Source organism: Vulpes lagopus, chromosome 11 (assembly GCF_018345385.1).
Source record: "Vulpes lagopus strain Blue_001 chromosome 11, ASM1834538v1, whole genome shotgun sequence".
In the NCBI taxonomy this organism is placed as follows: Eukaryota; Metazoa; Chordata; class Mammalia; order Carnivora; family Canidae; genus Vulpes; species Vulpes lagopus.
The window spans coordinates 105,316,578-105,331,466 of NC_054834.1; the positions used below are offsets into that span (position 1 = coordinate 105,316,578).

Here is a 14,889-nt window from a genome sequence, read left to right on the forward strand (position 1 = left end):
CGTCCCCAGCAGCATGGCCCTTCTGGATGTTTTCTAGGGCGACCCCAGCAGGACGGCGGATCGGGTCGGGGCTCCTGGGGGCCGGTTCTCACGGTGGCCCCTGGGCAGCGGCCGGGCCGGGCCCTGGACAGAGGGGCTCCGGGGATGAGCGCAGCCGGGACCGCCGGGGATCAGGGGCCCCAGGGCCCCAGGACCAGCCTCAGGTGGGCTGTGCCGGCGCTGTCCCCTGGGCTGGGCCCTGTGCCCCGGGGCCTTGCGACCTTGGCTGCGAAGCAGTGGTGAGGGGGGCAGGAGCGGCCCACGGGTGGCAGCTGCTCCCGTGGGACCCGCACGGTCCTTCGACTCTGGGCACACGTGGCGCCGGCCTGTGATGGCACCGAGCCTCCCGCACCCGGGAGCACACGGCAGCTCCGCCGGGCTCTCCCGAAAAAGGCGGGATTTTAATTCCCTTTTATTAACAGCAGCGAGCACTGCAGCCCCCGGGCCGGGCATCAGGGCGCCACCTCCTTCCCGGGACACCAGCCGGAGGACACCAGCGCAGGCCCCCAGGCGGATGACACACTGCTGGGGGGGGGGGGCAGAAAACTACTAAAGCCTCCGTTCAGGGGTGACAGAGTCACACAAGCCTCCGCCTCCCGGGCTTCATCTGCCTCGGTCCTCACCAGCCCCTGTGACTCGGGGACTGTCAGCCTCGGTCCTCGCACAGCAGGTGACCGAAGGAGGAGGACCCTGTTGGGTGGAGGCACTTGTGGGCCCACCAGTGGATTCAGGTGTCGGGACTTTCACCCGGGTGGCCTGATTGCCCAGGTTAGAACACCACTCATGGCTAGCCAGCAACCGGCTCCCGGCGGCCCCGGCGGGGAGAGCCCCAGGCGGCAGGTGGCGTCTACCTGGAGTGAGCCCCGGCGGCAGGTGGCATCTACATGGAGTGAGCCCCAGGGGGCAGGCGGCATCTACATGGAGTGAGCCCCAGGGGGCAGGTGGCATCTACATGGAGTGAGCCCCAGGGGGCAGGCGGCATCTACATGGAGTGAGCCCAGGGCAGGTGGCATCTATATGGAGTGAGCCCCAGGCGGCAGGCGGCATCTACATGGAGTGAGCCCCAGGGGGCAGGTGGCATCTACATGGAGTGAGCCCCAGGCAGCGGTGGTGTCTACCCGGAGTGAGCCCCAGGGGGCAGGTGGCATCTACATGGAGTGAGCCCCAAGGGGCAGGTGGTGTCTACCCAGAGTGAGCCCCAGGCAGCAGGTGGCATCTACATGGAGTGAGCCCCAGGGGGCAGGCGGCATCTACATGGAGTGAGCCCCAGGCGGCAGGCGGCATCTACATGGAGTGAGCCCCAGGGGGCAGGCGGCATCTACATGGAGTGAGCCCCAGGGGGCAGGTGGCATCTATATGGAGTGAGCCCCAGGCGGCAGGCGGCATCTACATGGAGTGAGCCCCAGGGGGCAGGTGGCATCTACATGGAGTGAGCCCCGGCAGCAGGTGGCATCTACATGGAGTGAGCCCCAGGGGGCAGGTGGCATCTACATGGAGTGAGCCCCAGGCGGCAGGTGGCATCTACATGGAGTGAGCCCCAGGGGGCAGGTGGCATCTACATGGAGTGAGCCCCAGGGGGCAGGTGGCATCTACATGGAGTGAGCCCCAGGCAGCGGTGGTGTCTACCCGGAGTGAGCCCCAGGGGGCAGGTGGCATCTACATGGAGTGAGCCCCAAGGGGCAGGTGGTGTCTACCCAGAGTGAGCCCCAGGCAGCAGGTGGCATCTACATGGAGTGAGCCCCAGGTGGGACAGGGCTGGGCATGGGCACCCCTGGCAGGAGCGACCCGCTGAGCGTCCCCTAAACCCGGTGGTTCCGTAATCCTGGAAGGCATCCACCAACTCCAGGACCGCAAACGTGGAGGGAAGCGCCACAGAGGCGGCTGGAACGGGGTCTGTGTCACACCCACACGACATCCACCTTCGAGGGTGTCCAGAATTTCCGTGGGCTGGACGTCTGGGGCGCTCACCTCGGACCTCTCCCCGCGGGCCGCTGGTGGCCGGAGCCCGGAAGCAGCCAGGCCAGCAGGAGACACGATGCGTGCACCGCGGTGCAAACCCTCCCAAGCTGGCAGGGGACAGTCCTCCCAGAGGACCCGGGGACCCGACCAAAGGCCCGGGAAATAAGAGCCCCTCTGCGGTGGACGAGGGAGCGGACGAGGCGCTGGGCCACCACGGGGGAAGCAGAGCTTCTCGGCTGGGCTCCTGGTGCTCCCCCACGCCCCGACCCGACCCTCCGGCTGGGCTGCCACCAGGTAGGGACCCGCCTTGGTCGGGGAAAGCCACCCCGGCCGCACCGTGGCCCGGCCACCGCTCTGCTGACCCAGGTCACATGCACGTTGCCACTTGCACGTTTTGAGGCAATACGTTTAGCTTAGTAGAAAGGGAAACCAGAACAAACAAAGATGTTTTGATGTTCTAGATTTTTTTTAACCTCAGATTTTTCTTTCATGCGACTGTAATCACCACATATGCAACCTCGAGTCCCGCTTTATTCATTCGAATTCGAGCACAAGCATTGAACACACAGAAACGTTTGCTACTTGATTCTGTTCTGCCGGGTGGATGGATCATGGGTCTTCAGCTGCTCCTCCATCAAGGTCCTCAGGCTAACTTGGGGCGCGGGCAGCGGCTGCCTGGTGTGCCCCGGTGCCAGGGTGCGCACGCTGAACCGCACCGTCGCCATGTCCCAGAACACGGGCATCGGCAGGAACGGGGACCTGCCCTGGCCCCCGCTCAGGAATGAATTCAAGTATTTCCAAAGAATGACCACGAACTCCTCCGTGGAAGGTAAACAGAATTTGGTGATTATGGGTAGGAAGACATAGTTCTCCACTCCTAAGAAGAATCGACCTTTAAAGGACAGAATTAATATAGTTCTCAGCAGAGACCTCAAGGAACCTCCACAAGGAGCTCATTTTCTTGCCAAAAGTCTGGATGATGCCTTAAAACCTACTGAGCAACCAGAATCAGCAAATAAAGCGGACATGGTTTGGACAGTGGGGGCAGTTCTGTTTATAAGGAAGCCATGAACAAACCAGGCCATCTTAGACTATTTGTGACAAGGGTGATGCATGAATTTGAAAGTGACACATTTTTCCCAGAAATTTTTTTTTAATTAATTTTTATTGGTGTTCAATTTACCAACATACAGAAAAACACCCCGTGCTCATCCCGTCAAGTGTCCCCCTCAGTGCCAGTCACCCATTCCCCTCCAACACCCGCCCTCCTCCCCTTCCACCACCCCTAGTTCGTTTCCCCTGAGTTAGGAGTCTTTATGTTCTGTCTCCCTTCCTGATATTTCCCAACATTTCTTCTCCCTTCCTTTATATTCCCTTTCACTATTATTCATATTCCCCAAATGAATGAGAACATACACTGTTTGTCCCTCTCCGATTGACTTACTGCACTCAGCATAATACCCTCCAGTTCCATCCACGTTGAAGCAAATGGTGGGTATTTGTCGTTTCTAATTGCTGAGTAATATTCCATTGTACACATAAACCACATCTTCTTTATCCATCATCTTTCGATGGACACCGAGGCTCCTTCCACAGTTTGGCTATTGTGGCCATTGCTGATAGAAACATCGGGGTGCAGGTGTCCCGACGTTTCATTGCATCTGAATCTTTGGGGTAAATCCCCAACAGTGCAATTGCTGGGTCGTAGGGCAGGTCTATTTTTAACTCTTTGAGGAACCTCCGCACCGTTTTCCAGAGTGGCTGCACCAGTTCACATTCCCACCAACAGTGTAAGAGGGTTCCCTTTCTCCGCATCCTCTCCAACATTTGTGGTTTCCTGCCTTGTTAATTTTCCCCATTCTCACTGGTGTGAGGTGGTATCTCATTGTGGTTTTGATTTGTATTTCCCTGATGGCAAGGTGATGCAGAGCATTTTCTCATGTGCATGTTGGCCATGTCCATGTCTTCCTCTGTGAGATTTCTCTTCATGTCTTTTGCCCATTTCATGATTGGATTGTTTGTTTCTTTGGTGTTGAGTTTAATAAGTTCTTTATAGATTTTGGAAACTAGCCCTTTATCTGATATGTCATTTGCAAATATCCTCTCCCATTCTGTAGGTTGTCTTTTAGTTTTGTTGACTGTATCCTTTGCTGTGCAAAAGCTTCTTATCTTGATGAAGTCCCAATAGTTCATTTTTGCTTTTGTTTCTTTTGCCTTCGTGGATGTATCTTGCAAGAAGTTACTGTGGCCAAGTTCAAAAAGGGTGTTGCCTGTGTTCTCCTCTAGGATTTTGATGGAATCTTGTCTCACATTTAGATCTCTCATCCATTTTGAGTTTATCTCTGTGTATGGTGCAAGAGAGTGGTCCAGTTTCATTCTTCTGCATGTGGATGTCCAATTTTCCCAGCACCATTTAGTGAAGAGACTGTCCTTTCTCCAGTGGATAGTCTTTCCTGCTTTGTCGAATATTAGTTGACCATAGAGTTCAGGGGCCACTTCTGGGTTCTCTATTCTGTTCCATCGATCTATGTGTCTGTTTTTGTGCCAGTACCACACTGTCTTGATGACCACAGCTTTGTAGTACAACCTGAAATCTGGCATTGTGATGCCCCCAGATATGGTTTTCATTTTTTTAAAATTCCCCTGGCTATTCGGGGTCTTTTCTGATTCCACACAAATCTTAAAATAATTTGTTCTAACTCTCTGAAGAAAGTCCATGGTATTTTGATAGGGATTGCATTAAACGTGTAAATTGCCCTGGGTAACATTGACATTTTTACAATATTAATTCTGCCAATCCATGAGCATGGAATATTTTTCCATCTCTTTGTGTCTTCCTCAATTTCTTTCAGAAGTGTTCTATAGTTTTTAGGGTATAGATCTTTTACCTCTTTGGTTAGGTTTATTCCTAGGTATCTTATGCTTTTGGGTGCAATTGTAAATGGGATTGACTCCTTAATTTCTCTTTCTTCAGTCTCATTGTTAGTGTATAGAAATGCCATTGATTTCTGGGCATTGATTTTGTATCCTGCCACGCTACCAAATTGCTGTATGAGTTCTAGCAATCTTGGGGTGGAGGCTTTTGGGTTTTCTATGTAGAGTATCATGTCATCGGCGAAGAGGGAGAGTTTGACTTCTTCTTTGCCAATTTGAATGCCTTTAATGTCTTTTTGTTGTCTGATTGCTGAGGCGAGGACTTCCAGAACTATGTTGAACAGCAGTGGTGAGAGTGGACATCCCTGTCTTGTTCCTGATCTTAGGGGAAAGGCTCCCAGTGCTTCCCCATTGAGAATGATATTTGCTGTGGGCTTTTCGTAAATGGCTTTTAAGATGTCGAGGAAAGTTCCCTCTATCCCAACACTCTGAAGGGTTTTGATCAGGAATGGATGCTGTATTTTGTCAAATGCTTTCTCTGCATCTAATGAGAGGATCATATGGTTCTTGGTTTTTCTCTTGCTGATATGATGAATCACATTGATGGTTTTACGAGTGTTGAACCAGCCTTGTGTCCCAGGGATAAATCCTACTTGGTCATGGTGAATAATTTTCTTAATGTGTTGTTGGATCCTATTGGCTAGTATCTTGTTGAGAATTTTTGCATCCATGTTCATCAGGGATATTGGTCTGTAATTCTCCTTTTTGGTGGGGTCTTTGTCTGGTTTCGGAATTAAGGTGATGCTGGCCTCATAGAACGAATTTGGAAGTACTCCATCTCTTCTATCTTTCCAAACAGCTTTAGTAGAATAGGTATGATTTCTTCTTTAAACGTTTGATAGAATTCCCCTGGGAAGCCATCTGGCCCTGGACTCTTGTGTCTTGGGAGGTTTTTGATGACTGCTTCAATTTCCTCCCTGGTTATTGGCCTGTTCAGGTTTTCTATTTCTTCCTGCTCCAGTTTTGGTAGTTTGTGGCTTTCCAGGAATGCGTCCATTTCTTCTAGATTTCCTAATTTATTGGCGTACAGCTGTTCATAATATGTTTTTAAAATCGTTTGTATTTCCTTGGTGTTGGTAGTGATCTCTCCTTTCTCATTCATGATTTTATTAATTTGAGTCTTCTCTCTCTTCTTTTTAATAAGGTTGGCTAATGGTTTATCTATCTTATTAATTCTTTCAAAGAACCAACTCCTGGTTCTGTTGATCTGTTCCACAGTTCTTTTGGTCTCGATATCATTGAGTTCTGCTCGAATTTTAATTAACTCTCTTCTTCTGCTGGGGGTGGGGTCTATTTGTTGCTTTTTCTCTAGTTCCTTTATGTGTAAGGTGAGCTTTTGAATTGGAGATCTTTCCAGTTTTTGAATGGATGCTTGTATTGCGATGTATTTCCCCCTCAGGACTGCTTTTGCTGCATCCCAAAGATTTTGAACAGTTGTATCTTCATTCTTATTAGTTTCCATGAATCTTTTCAATTCTTCCTTAATTTCCTGGTTGACCTTTTCATCTTTTAGCAGGATGGTCCTTAACCTCCACGTGTTTGTGGTCCTTCCATACTTCTTGTTGTGATTAAGTTCTAATTTCAAGGCATTATGGTCTGAGAATATACAGGGGACTATCCCGATCTTTTGGTATCGGTTCAGACCCGATTTGTGACCCAGTATGTGGTCTATTCTGGAGAAAGTTCCATGTGCACTTGAGAAGAATGTGTATTCAGTTGAGTTTGGATGTAAAGTTCTGTAGATATCTGTGAAATCCATCTGGTCCAGTGTATCATTTAAAGCTCTCGTTTCTTTGGAGATGTTGTGCTTAGAAGACCTATCTAGGTATAGAGAGAGCTAGATTGAAGTCACCAAGTATAAGTGTATTATTATCAAGGTATTTCTTGAGTTTGGTTATTAATTGGTTTAAATATTTGGCAGCTCCCACATTCGGGGCATATATATTGAGGATTGTTAAGTCCTCTCGTTGGATAGATCCTTTGAGTATGAGATAGTGTCCCTCTTCATCTCTCAGTATAGTCTTCGGGGTAAATTTTAATTTATCTGATATAAGGATGGCAACCCCTGCTTTCTTTTGAGGACCATTTGAATGGTAAATGGTTCTCCAACCTTTTATTTTCAGGTTGTAGGTGTCCTTCTGTCTAAAATGAGTCTCTTGTAGACAGCAAATAGATGGGTCCTGCTTTTTTATCCAGTCTGAAACCCTGCGCCTTTTGATGGGGTCATTAAGCCCGTTCTCGTTCAGAGTTACTATTGATAGATATGAGTTTAGTGTCATCATATCTATTCAGTCCTTGTTTTTGTGGATTGTTCCACTGAACTTCTTCTTAAAGGGGAATTTTAAGAGTCCCCCTTAAAATTTCTTGCAGAGCTGGTTTGGAGGTTACATATTCTTTCAGTTCCTGCCTGTCTTGGAAGCTCTTTATCTCTCCTTCCATTTTGAATGAAAGCCTTGCTGGGTAAAGTATTCTTGGTTGCATGTTCTTCTCATTTAGGACCCTGAATATATCCTGCCAGCCCTTTCTGGCCTGCCAGGTCTCTGTGGAGAGGTCTGCTGTTACCTTAATATTCCTCCCCATAAAAGTCAGGGACTTTTTTTCTCTTGCTGCTTTAAGGATCTTCTCCTTATCTTTGCAATTTGCAAGCTTCACTATTCAATGTCGAGGTGTCGAACGGTTTTTGTGGATTTTAGGGGGGGATCTCTCTATTTCCTGGATCTGAATGCCTGTTTCCCTTCCCAGATTAGGAAAGTTTTCAGCTAGGATTTGTTCAAATACATATTCTGGCCCTCTGTCCCTTTTGGCGCCCTCAGGAACCCCAATTAAACGTAGGTTTTTCTTCCTCAGGCTGTCATTTATTTCCCTTAATCTATCCTCATGATCTTTTAATTGCTTGTCTCTTTTTTCCTCAGTTTCCGTCTTTGCCATCAACTTGTCTTCTATGTCACTCACTCGTTCTTCACCTCGTCAAGGCTCGTCGTTAGGACTTCTAGCTTGGATTGCATCTCATTTAATTGATTTTTAATTTCTGCCTGATTGGATCTAAATTCTGCAGTCATGAAGTCTCTTGAGTCCTTTATGGTTTTTTCTAGAGCCACCAGTAGCTGTAAAATAGTGCTTCTGAATTGGCTTTCTGACATTGAATTGTAATCCATATTTTGTAACTCTGTGGGAGAGTGGGCTGTTTCTGATTCTTTTTTTTGAGGTGAGGTTTTCCTTCTAGTCATTTTGCTCAGTGCAGAGTGGCCAAAAACAAGTTGTATTGGGAAAAGGAGAAAAAGAGAGAGAAGGAAAGAAAAGAGAAAGAAGAAAAAAAAGGGGGGGGGAAGAGAAGAAAAAGAAAGAAAAAGAAAGAAAGGAGAAAAAAGAAAAAAAAAGGGTGGGGTGGGGTGGGGGAAGCAATCAGAAATCAAGAAGAAAAAAAAAAGCACAAAACAAAACAAACAAACAAAAAAAAAACCACGGGGGAGTATCTTCCGATTCTGTGTAGTTTAAGTCCCTTGACTTCCCCTGGAACTGGTCCGTCTCGCTGGTCTTCTGGGGGAGGGGCCTGCTGTGCTGATTCTCAGGTGTTAGCACTTGGGGGAGCTGCTCTGCCCCTGCCTGGTGCAGGGCTCAGTGGGGGGTGTTCACCCCGTGAGGCCCCGGGAGGAAGCCACAGTGGCGGGGGCAGCTCTGGGACCCTGGAGTCAGCCCCCGCAGTAGCTCCGGGGCTCTCCGTCTGCAGGGCCTGGGGGCTCCGGGGCGGGGCCGCTGATCTGCTCAGTTCCAGGCAGGAGCGTCCTCGCTGTCCTGGGCCCTCCCGGCCTCTGCCTGTCCCGGGAGAGGCCGGATCCTGGGCTGTGTCCCGGCGCCCTGTGCTCCGGGGCCTGCGCTGTTGGATTCGCTCCCGGCGGTGCAGCCCCCTCCGCGGAGCCGCCGCCCGAGCCCCTCCGAGCTGTTCCCGGAGCCGCGCAGCCCCTCCACGCGGAGCTTCTTCCTCCGCCCGAGCCGCCGCCGCTGAGCTGTTCCCGGAGCCGCGCAGCCCCCTCCGCGGAGCCGCCGCCCGAGCCCCTCCGAGCTGCTCCGGGTCCCGCCGAGCGCTGCAGCCCTTAGGGAGCTCGGCGCATCTCCGGGGCGCAGTTCCTCTGTTACTGTCCCAGGGAGCCCGAGGGCATCCCCGCCTTTCTGGGGATCCTGCTCCAATTCCCGGGGAGCCCCTTTCTGCGGGGAAGGTCGGTGCAGCTCCTGCTCCTCCGGGACGGGGCTCTCCTGTCCTGGGGACACTCGCCCCGGCCTCAGCCCGGCTCCTCGCGGGGCCCCTCCCCCTTGGAGGCCTTTTGTGTCTTTATTTCTTTTTCCCCGTCTTCCTACCTTGATAGAAGCGCGAACTCTTCTCACTGTGGCGTTCCAGCTGGTCTCTCTTTAAATCTCAGGCCGAATTCGTAGATTTTCAGGATGATTGGATGGTTTTCTAGGTAATTTGTTGAGGACAGGTGACCTTGGGGACCCTGCTCTGCCCCCATCTTGCCTGTTTTCCCCCTTTTTCCCAGAAATTGATTTGGAGAAATATAAACTTCTGCCAGAATACCCAGGTGTTCTTTCTGATGTCCAGGAGGAGAAAGGCATTAAGTACAAATTTGAAGTATATGGGAAGAACGATTAATGTGAAGATATTTTTTGATTTATTTCAAGTTAGTCCCCCCCCCGCCCACCAAACAATTCTATCTATATTTTAATATTCGAAAAAAAAAAACACTTTTGTTGACTGAGTCAATGGATAATTCTTTCTAAGCAGTGTGATTTTATTAATCTTAACTAGACCATATCAGACATCATTTGTGAAACATTTTTTGCTATAACTGTGTTGCCCATCAAGGACCAGCACCCGCCTAGGGTAGCATATCTACCAAGAGCCAAAGAGACAATCCCTGATAGCATGAGTTGAAACCAGGACTTACAAAGATAGGACTAGACAGATTTGTCCAAAACTCAGAAATGGGTTAAGAACAGAAAAGCTAGGGCTCAAATATTAAAAGAAAATTAGATCAAAATACGAACTTTGATTTCTCTATCTACATCACACTTCTGAAAAAGTTCTGTTCACTCAGGAAATCAGTAAGTTGAGAACTCTAATAATTCCATAGGGATAGTAAAAAGGCAGGTAGGACACTACCTTTTTAAAGGTTAAAAAGAAATGTCTGAGACCTCTAAAAACTGTTTTTAGATCTTCAGTGAGATTCCATGGGATGTTATGATGTAAGAAGAATAGGCTGTTCCTTATAAAAAAAGAGTAATAACACCACATGGCTAAAATTAGAAATTAAGAAGGTAATGAATTGAAAATGGATAATGCTAGAAACCAAAATTATGAAGACGGAAACTAAATTAAACTTCGCGGAATTAAAAAATGAAAATTAAAACACATTTTCCCCATCATGTTAGCAAAGATGTGGATTGTTAGGTATCCAAAGAAATAGGTTTTTTTTTTTTTCGCCTTGTAAATTAATACAACCTTTTTTAGAGTTTAAGTTAGCAATATCAATTAAAATTCACAATATTCTGGGTTTGGACCCAGGGCTTCCACTTCTAGAAATTAATCCTAAATAAAGACATGGACCCAGGGCGCCTTGGTGGCTCAGTGGTTGAACATCTGCCTTCAGCCCAGGGCGTGATCCTGGAGTCCCAGGATCGAGTCCCGCATCAGGCTCCTACATGGAGCCTGCTTCTCCCTCCTCCTGTGTCTCTGCCCCCCCACCCCCCACCTCTCTCTCTCTCTCTGCCTATGATAAATAAACAAATCTTAAAAAAAAAAAAAAAAAGTTTCACCTAACTCTTGCTTCAGCTCCAGAGGCCCAGGAACTTCATCCGTGGGCACCGCGCCCCGAGCCACTACCTACAAGGCTATTGCAATCAGTGAATTACCGAGCACGTCACACTTGATCAATTTTTACCATATTAACAGTGATTACACGTTTCTCGGGTTTCAGGGGGAAATCGAATAATTGACCACAGCTGGCACTATTTTATTTTACATGGAACGCCACAGCTGGAGGAGCGCCAGCCTAACCTTGAACAGGGCTTTAATTGACTGCAAACACTGCGGGGCCACGTCTCGCGCCGGCTTTCTCTTCATCGCTCAGTTTTCATTTGGTATCTGAGTATTTTTAAAAGTACACACAGGAATTGCAAAGCCTTCGCCGAGGCCCATGGAGAACCCAGGAGCCCCACAAGCTTTTATCCCGAGAATGCAAAACAATCCTGATCATGTGGGAGCCAGCGTGGGCATTTCTAAATGCCTATGGAAACTGGAAACGCCTTGAGCCCCTCAGGTTGAACAGCTGCTTCCAATCGATAAGCCAAGACGGTCATTTCAGAGCAGATGTTTCGAATACCAGCGATTCTTGCCACAAGATGGATATAAACAAGGACGAAATAAAAATGAGAAGAGCGAGAAAAAAAGAAAAACTTTTCCCAGCCCTTGGGTTTACAGCCTCTCCCTGAGCGTCACCGTGGTCCACCTACGTTGACTTGACAGAAGCGCTGCAGGAGTGAGGTGTAGGTGCGATGCAGCCTCACTAATAGAATGTTTATGCGTCCTGCGATCTTGGTGGCAATCGTTTTTGCTATTAGAAATGTCAGATCTGGGGATCCCCGGGTGGCTCAGTGGTTTAGCGCCTGCCTTTGGCCCAGGGTGTGATCCTGGAGTCCCGGGATCGAATGCCACGTCGGGCTCCCGGTGCATGGAGCCTGCTTCTCCCTCTGCCTGTGTCTCTGCCTCCCTTTCTCTCTGGGTCTCTCCTGAACAAATAAATAAAATCTTTAAAAAAAAAAAAAAAAAAAAGATCTGTGCTCACAATCCACAGAATTTGAGTCAACATGTTGTACGACGTAGACTTTAATTTTCCTAAAGATGATTAGTTTTCACTGGGGCTGGAAGGAAAGGCGGGGGTGGGGGGGGGGTTGATCATAGGAAATATTTTCTAGGACATATCCTTGATTTACTAAAAAGAGACAGAAGCAAAGAAGCCAGTCTTATTACAGCTGCTTTTTACTTGACAGAACAAAGGATGCTGCTGTCTACAGTAAAGGCACTTACGGTCCACACTTGAAATAACAAAAATAATCCTTAAAGAATTAAATTACTGCAGTATGTCATGCCCTAACTGAAAAACATACTTAAGGACCAATTGGAATCAGCTGATCAAAATATTTTCACTCCCAACAAATAGCCATATACAGATATGAATAAACACACACGCTCAAATATACTTCCCACAAACTCTCGCCCGCTAGAATGTTAAAGACTGAAAAAAATCGTTTTAAAATTTGTATGTATTTTCACTCTTATTACGTAATTTCCATTTTAAAAGGTGGGGCTGCAATGCCTGTCTTCACGCGGAACAATTTTACGAGGTGGACCAAACCATCTTAGCAGCCTTCAAGCTTTTACATTATTTTCAAAAGCTTACTTTTAAGAAAAATGTTAACTGAGAGATTTTTTTTTTTTTTTAACTGAGAGCTTTAAATGTGCCTCCGGAGTCGCTGGGCCCATCTTTCTTGTGGCTTCTCCCAGGTTAGAGCGGACGTCGCTTCGACACGGTACCACCGCCTGAAAATGGCTTTGGGGGCAAAAAAAATCCTGCAGGTATTTTACCCCAGGGATGATTTTAAGAATACTTCCAGCTGAGATGTCATTTGGAGCTTAACACAACTTTATGAATGACTTTAGGGGGTAAACCACATGTCAAGGTCGAAAGCGGTTAGGAAGCAGAGAAGGACTTCACCCAGTGTGAAAAACTGGTAACCTGGGCTGAGGCCGCCTAACCACTAACCCAGCCACTTGCCTGCAAATGCCACCGGTATTTCTTTTAACCCAGCTTGCACGCCTGCGGTTGCCTCCTTCCCCGGGTGTGGAACGGAGCTGTTGTGTTGGTGCGGCGTCTTGTGCCATCACACGTGGGAGCCTAGTAACCTTTGCACCGCCACGGTTGGAAATAACAAGGTGTGTGTCCATCAGGTGTGAATCCTGAGCCTTAGCAGTGGGCCCGGGTCTGGAGGGTGCTTGCCGGGTTCCTACCTTGGTCGGGCGGGTGTCCGCCGGGGTGCACGGAGCCTGCAGCTGGGTCCTCACACTCAGGGGGACACCAGTCCATAGGGCAAAAGGGCAGGTAACTCTTAGTCAAGCGTTTCTCCGCTAGTTGGGCCACACACTCCTGCAGGCGCAGGTGCACATGGCACGGCTGAGCTCCGGGAGCCTCCGCGCGGCCTCCTCAACCCCGCAAGCGGCGCCTCGGGTGTCCCTTCACTGCCTCCCCTGCCCAGTGGGAGGGAACAGCAGCGGCCACAGGCCAGGCTATGTGCCAACGGTGGCTGAGAGGTGGGGCCAGAGCGGGTGGGGCCAGAGCAGGTGGGCCTAGAGTGGGTGGGGCCAGAGCAGGTGGGGCAAGAGTAGGTGGGCCCAGAGCAGGTGGGGCAAATGGGTGCACCCAGAGCAGGTGGGACCAGAGCGGGTGGGCCTAGAGCCGGGTGGGGCCAGAGCAGGTGAGGCCAGAGCAGGTGGGGCCAGAGCAGGTGGGGCCAGAGCAGGTGCGCCCAGAGCGGCCTCCTCCCGAGGCCGCGACAGCCGAGGGTGACAGCTGTCCCCGTGGCTCACAGACCCAGAATGCACCAGAGCAGAGCCTGCAAGCGCGTGTCTCTCCTCTCCTGCAGGGTGGCCCCGGGTGGTCCTCGGTAGTCCTCGCTCGGGCCTTGCCTCTTACTCCACGTCCCCCCAACGTTTTTTTCTTGTCATGAATGTGTCGCTCTTTAGGGTTTAACACTAATGTCAGGGGGCCGCAAGAGTGTGATTTTCGCCCCTAGAGTGCTTAGGTCCGGGGTTGCTGGTGCTTCCTACTCTCCGCTACCTTCCTCACGCCTCCCTTCTTGGTTTTTTTTTTTTTTTTTTTCTAGAGTAGATTTCTACTCAAATCCCGCTAACCTTCAAAAGAAGTATTTCGGGAATGGTATGCATCAGGGCAGTCGAGGACAGAAATCCCATAAAGATAAGGTCCAAAGGCCTTCTAGGTCACCAAGTCTCACCAAAAACAGAAAAGCATCCAAAGAAATGGGTCTGTAATAAGACAGGGGTCATTCCCACGAGATCCCCCGTGGAAAAACGCTTACAAAGTCCAACACTGCCCTGATTCTGGCATCTTCATATTTCATAGCTACAGGTGTCCTCCCCGACCCACCTTACTTTGTAGCCTAAGAATCTCCTTCCAGAATCCCAAAGTGATTTCAATACCTGTGCATTTTTTAAAGGCTGAGACTCAAGCTGTTTAAGAACAGCACAACTTTCTTTGCATTTGCAAGTCCTGACTACGTGTGCTCACCTAAATTCCATAAGGAAAATGTAAGCATTTTTTTAAAAAATTTATTTATTCATGAGAAACACACAGAGAGAGGCAGAGACACAGGCAGAGGGAGAAGCAGGCTCCACGCAGGGAGCCCGACGTGGGACTCGATCCGGGGTCTCCAGGGTCACTCCCTGGGCTGAAGGCGGCGCTAAACCGCCGAGTCACCCAGGGATCCCCATGTAAGCATTTTTGAAAGGCCAGAGTAACAGATTCCTTTGCCCTCATACTCCAGTATCTCCGTCTCAAAGCTCTTTGAAATTGTCCCCAGTGCTACTGACACCACGCAGAAATATGGTTTTGTCGGGATCCCGAACCCTCAGATTGTGTTTAAATAAAGTTGACATTCAGGACTTTTCAGCCAGATGAGCCAAGATTCCTATTCCTTGCTTATTTGCAAAAACGTGTATTTAACTTCTGGGAAAACACAAGCCTCCTGAAACCTCCTAAAGTCAAGATCTTAATCCACAGGCAAACACAATGTTGGCCCCATTTCACGTGCGCTCTAAAAGCCGGGTCTGTTCATTGACTGGAATGATTCAGTGTTAGTCAGACCATTGTTTCTCGCAGGCCACTAAGAAAT

The 14,889-nt window shown here is 49.2% G+C and overlaps 1 pseudogene; it reads left to right on the forward strand.

The window, feature by feature from the left end:
• The first annotated feature begins 822 nt into the window (after positions 1-822).
• LOC121471708 lies at positions 823-9,613 on the forward strand (annotated as a pseudogene).
• Positions 9,614-14,889: the final 5,276 nt, after the last annotated feature.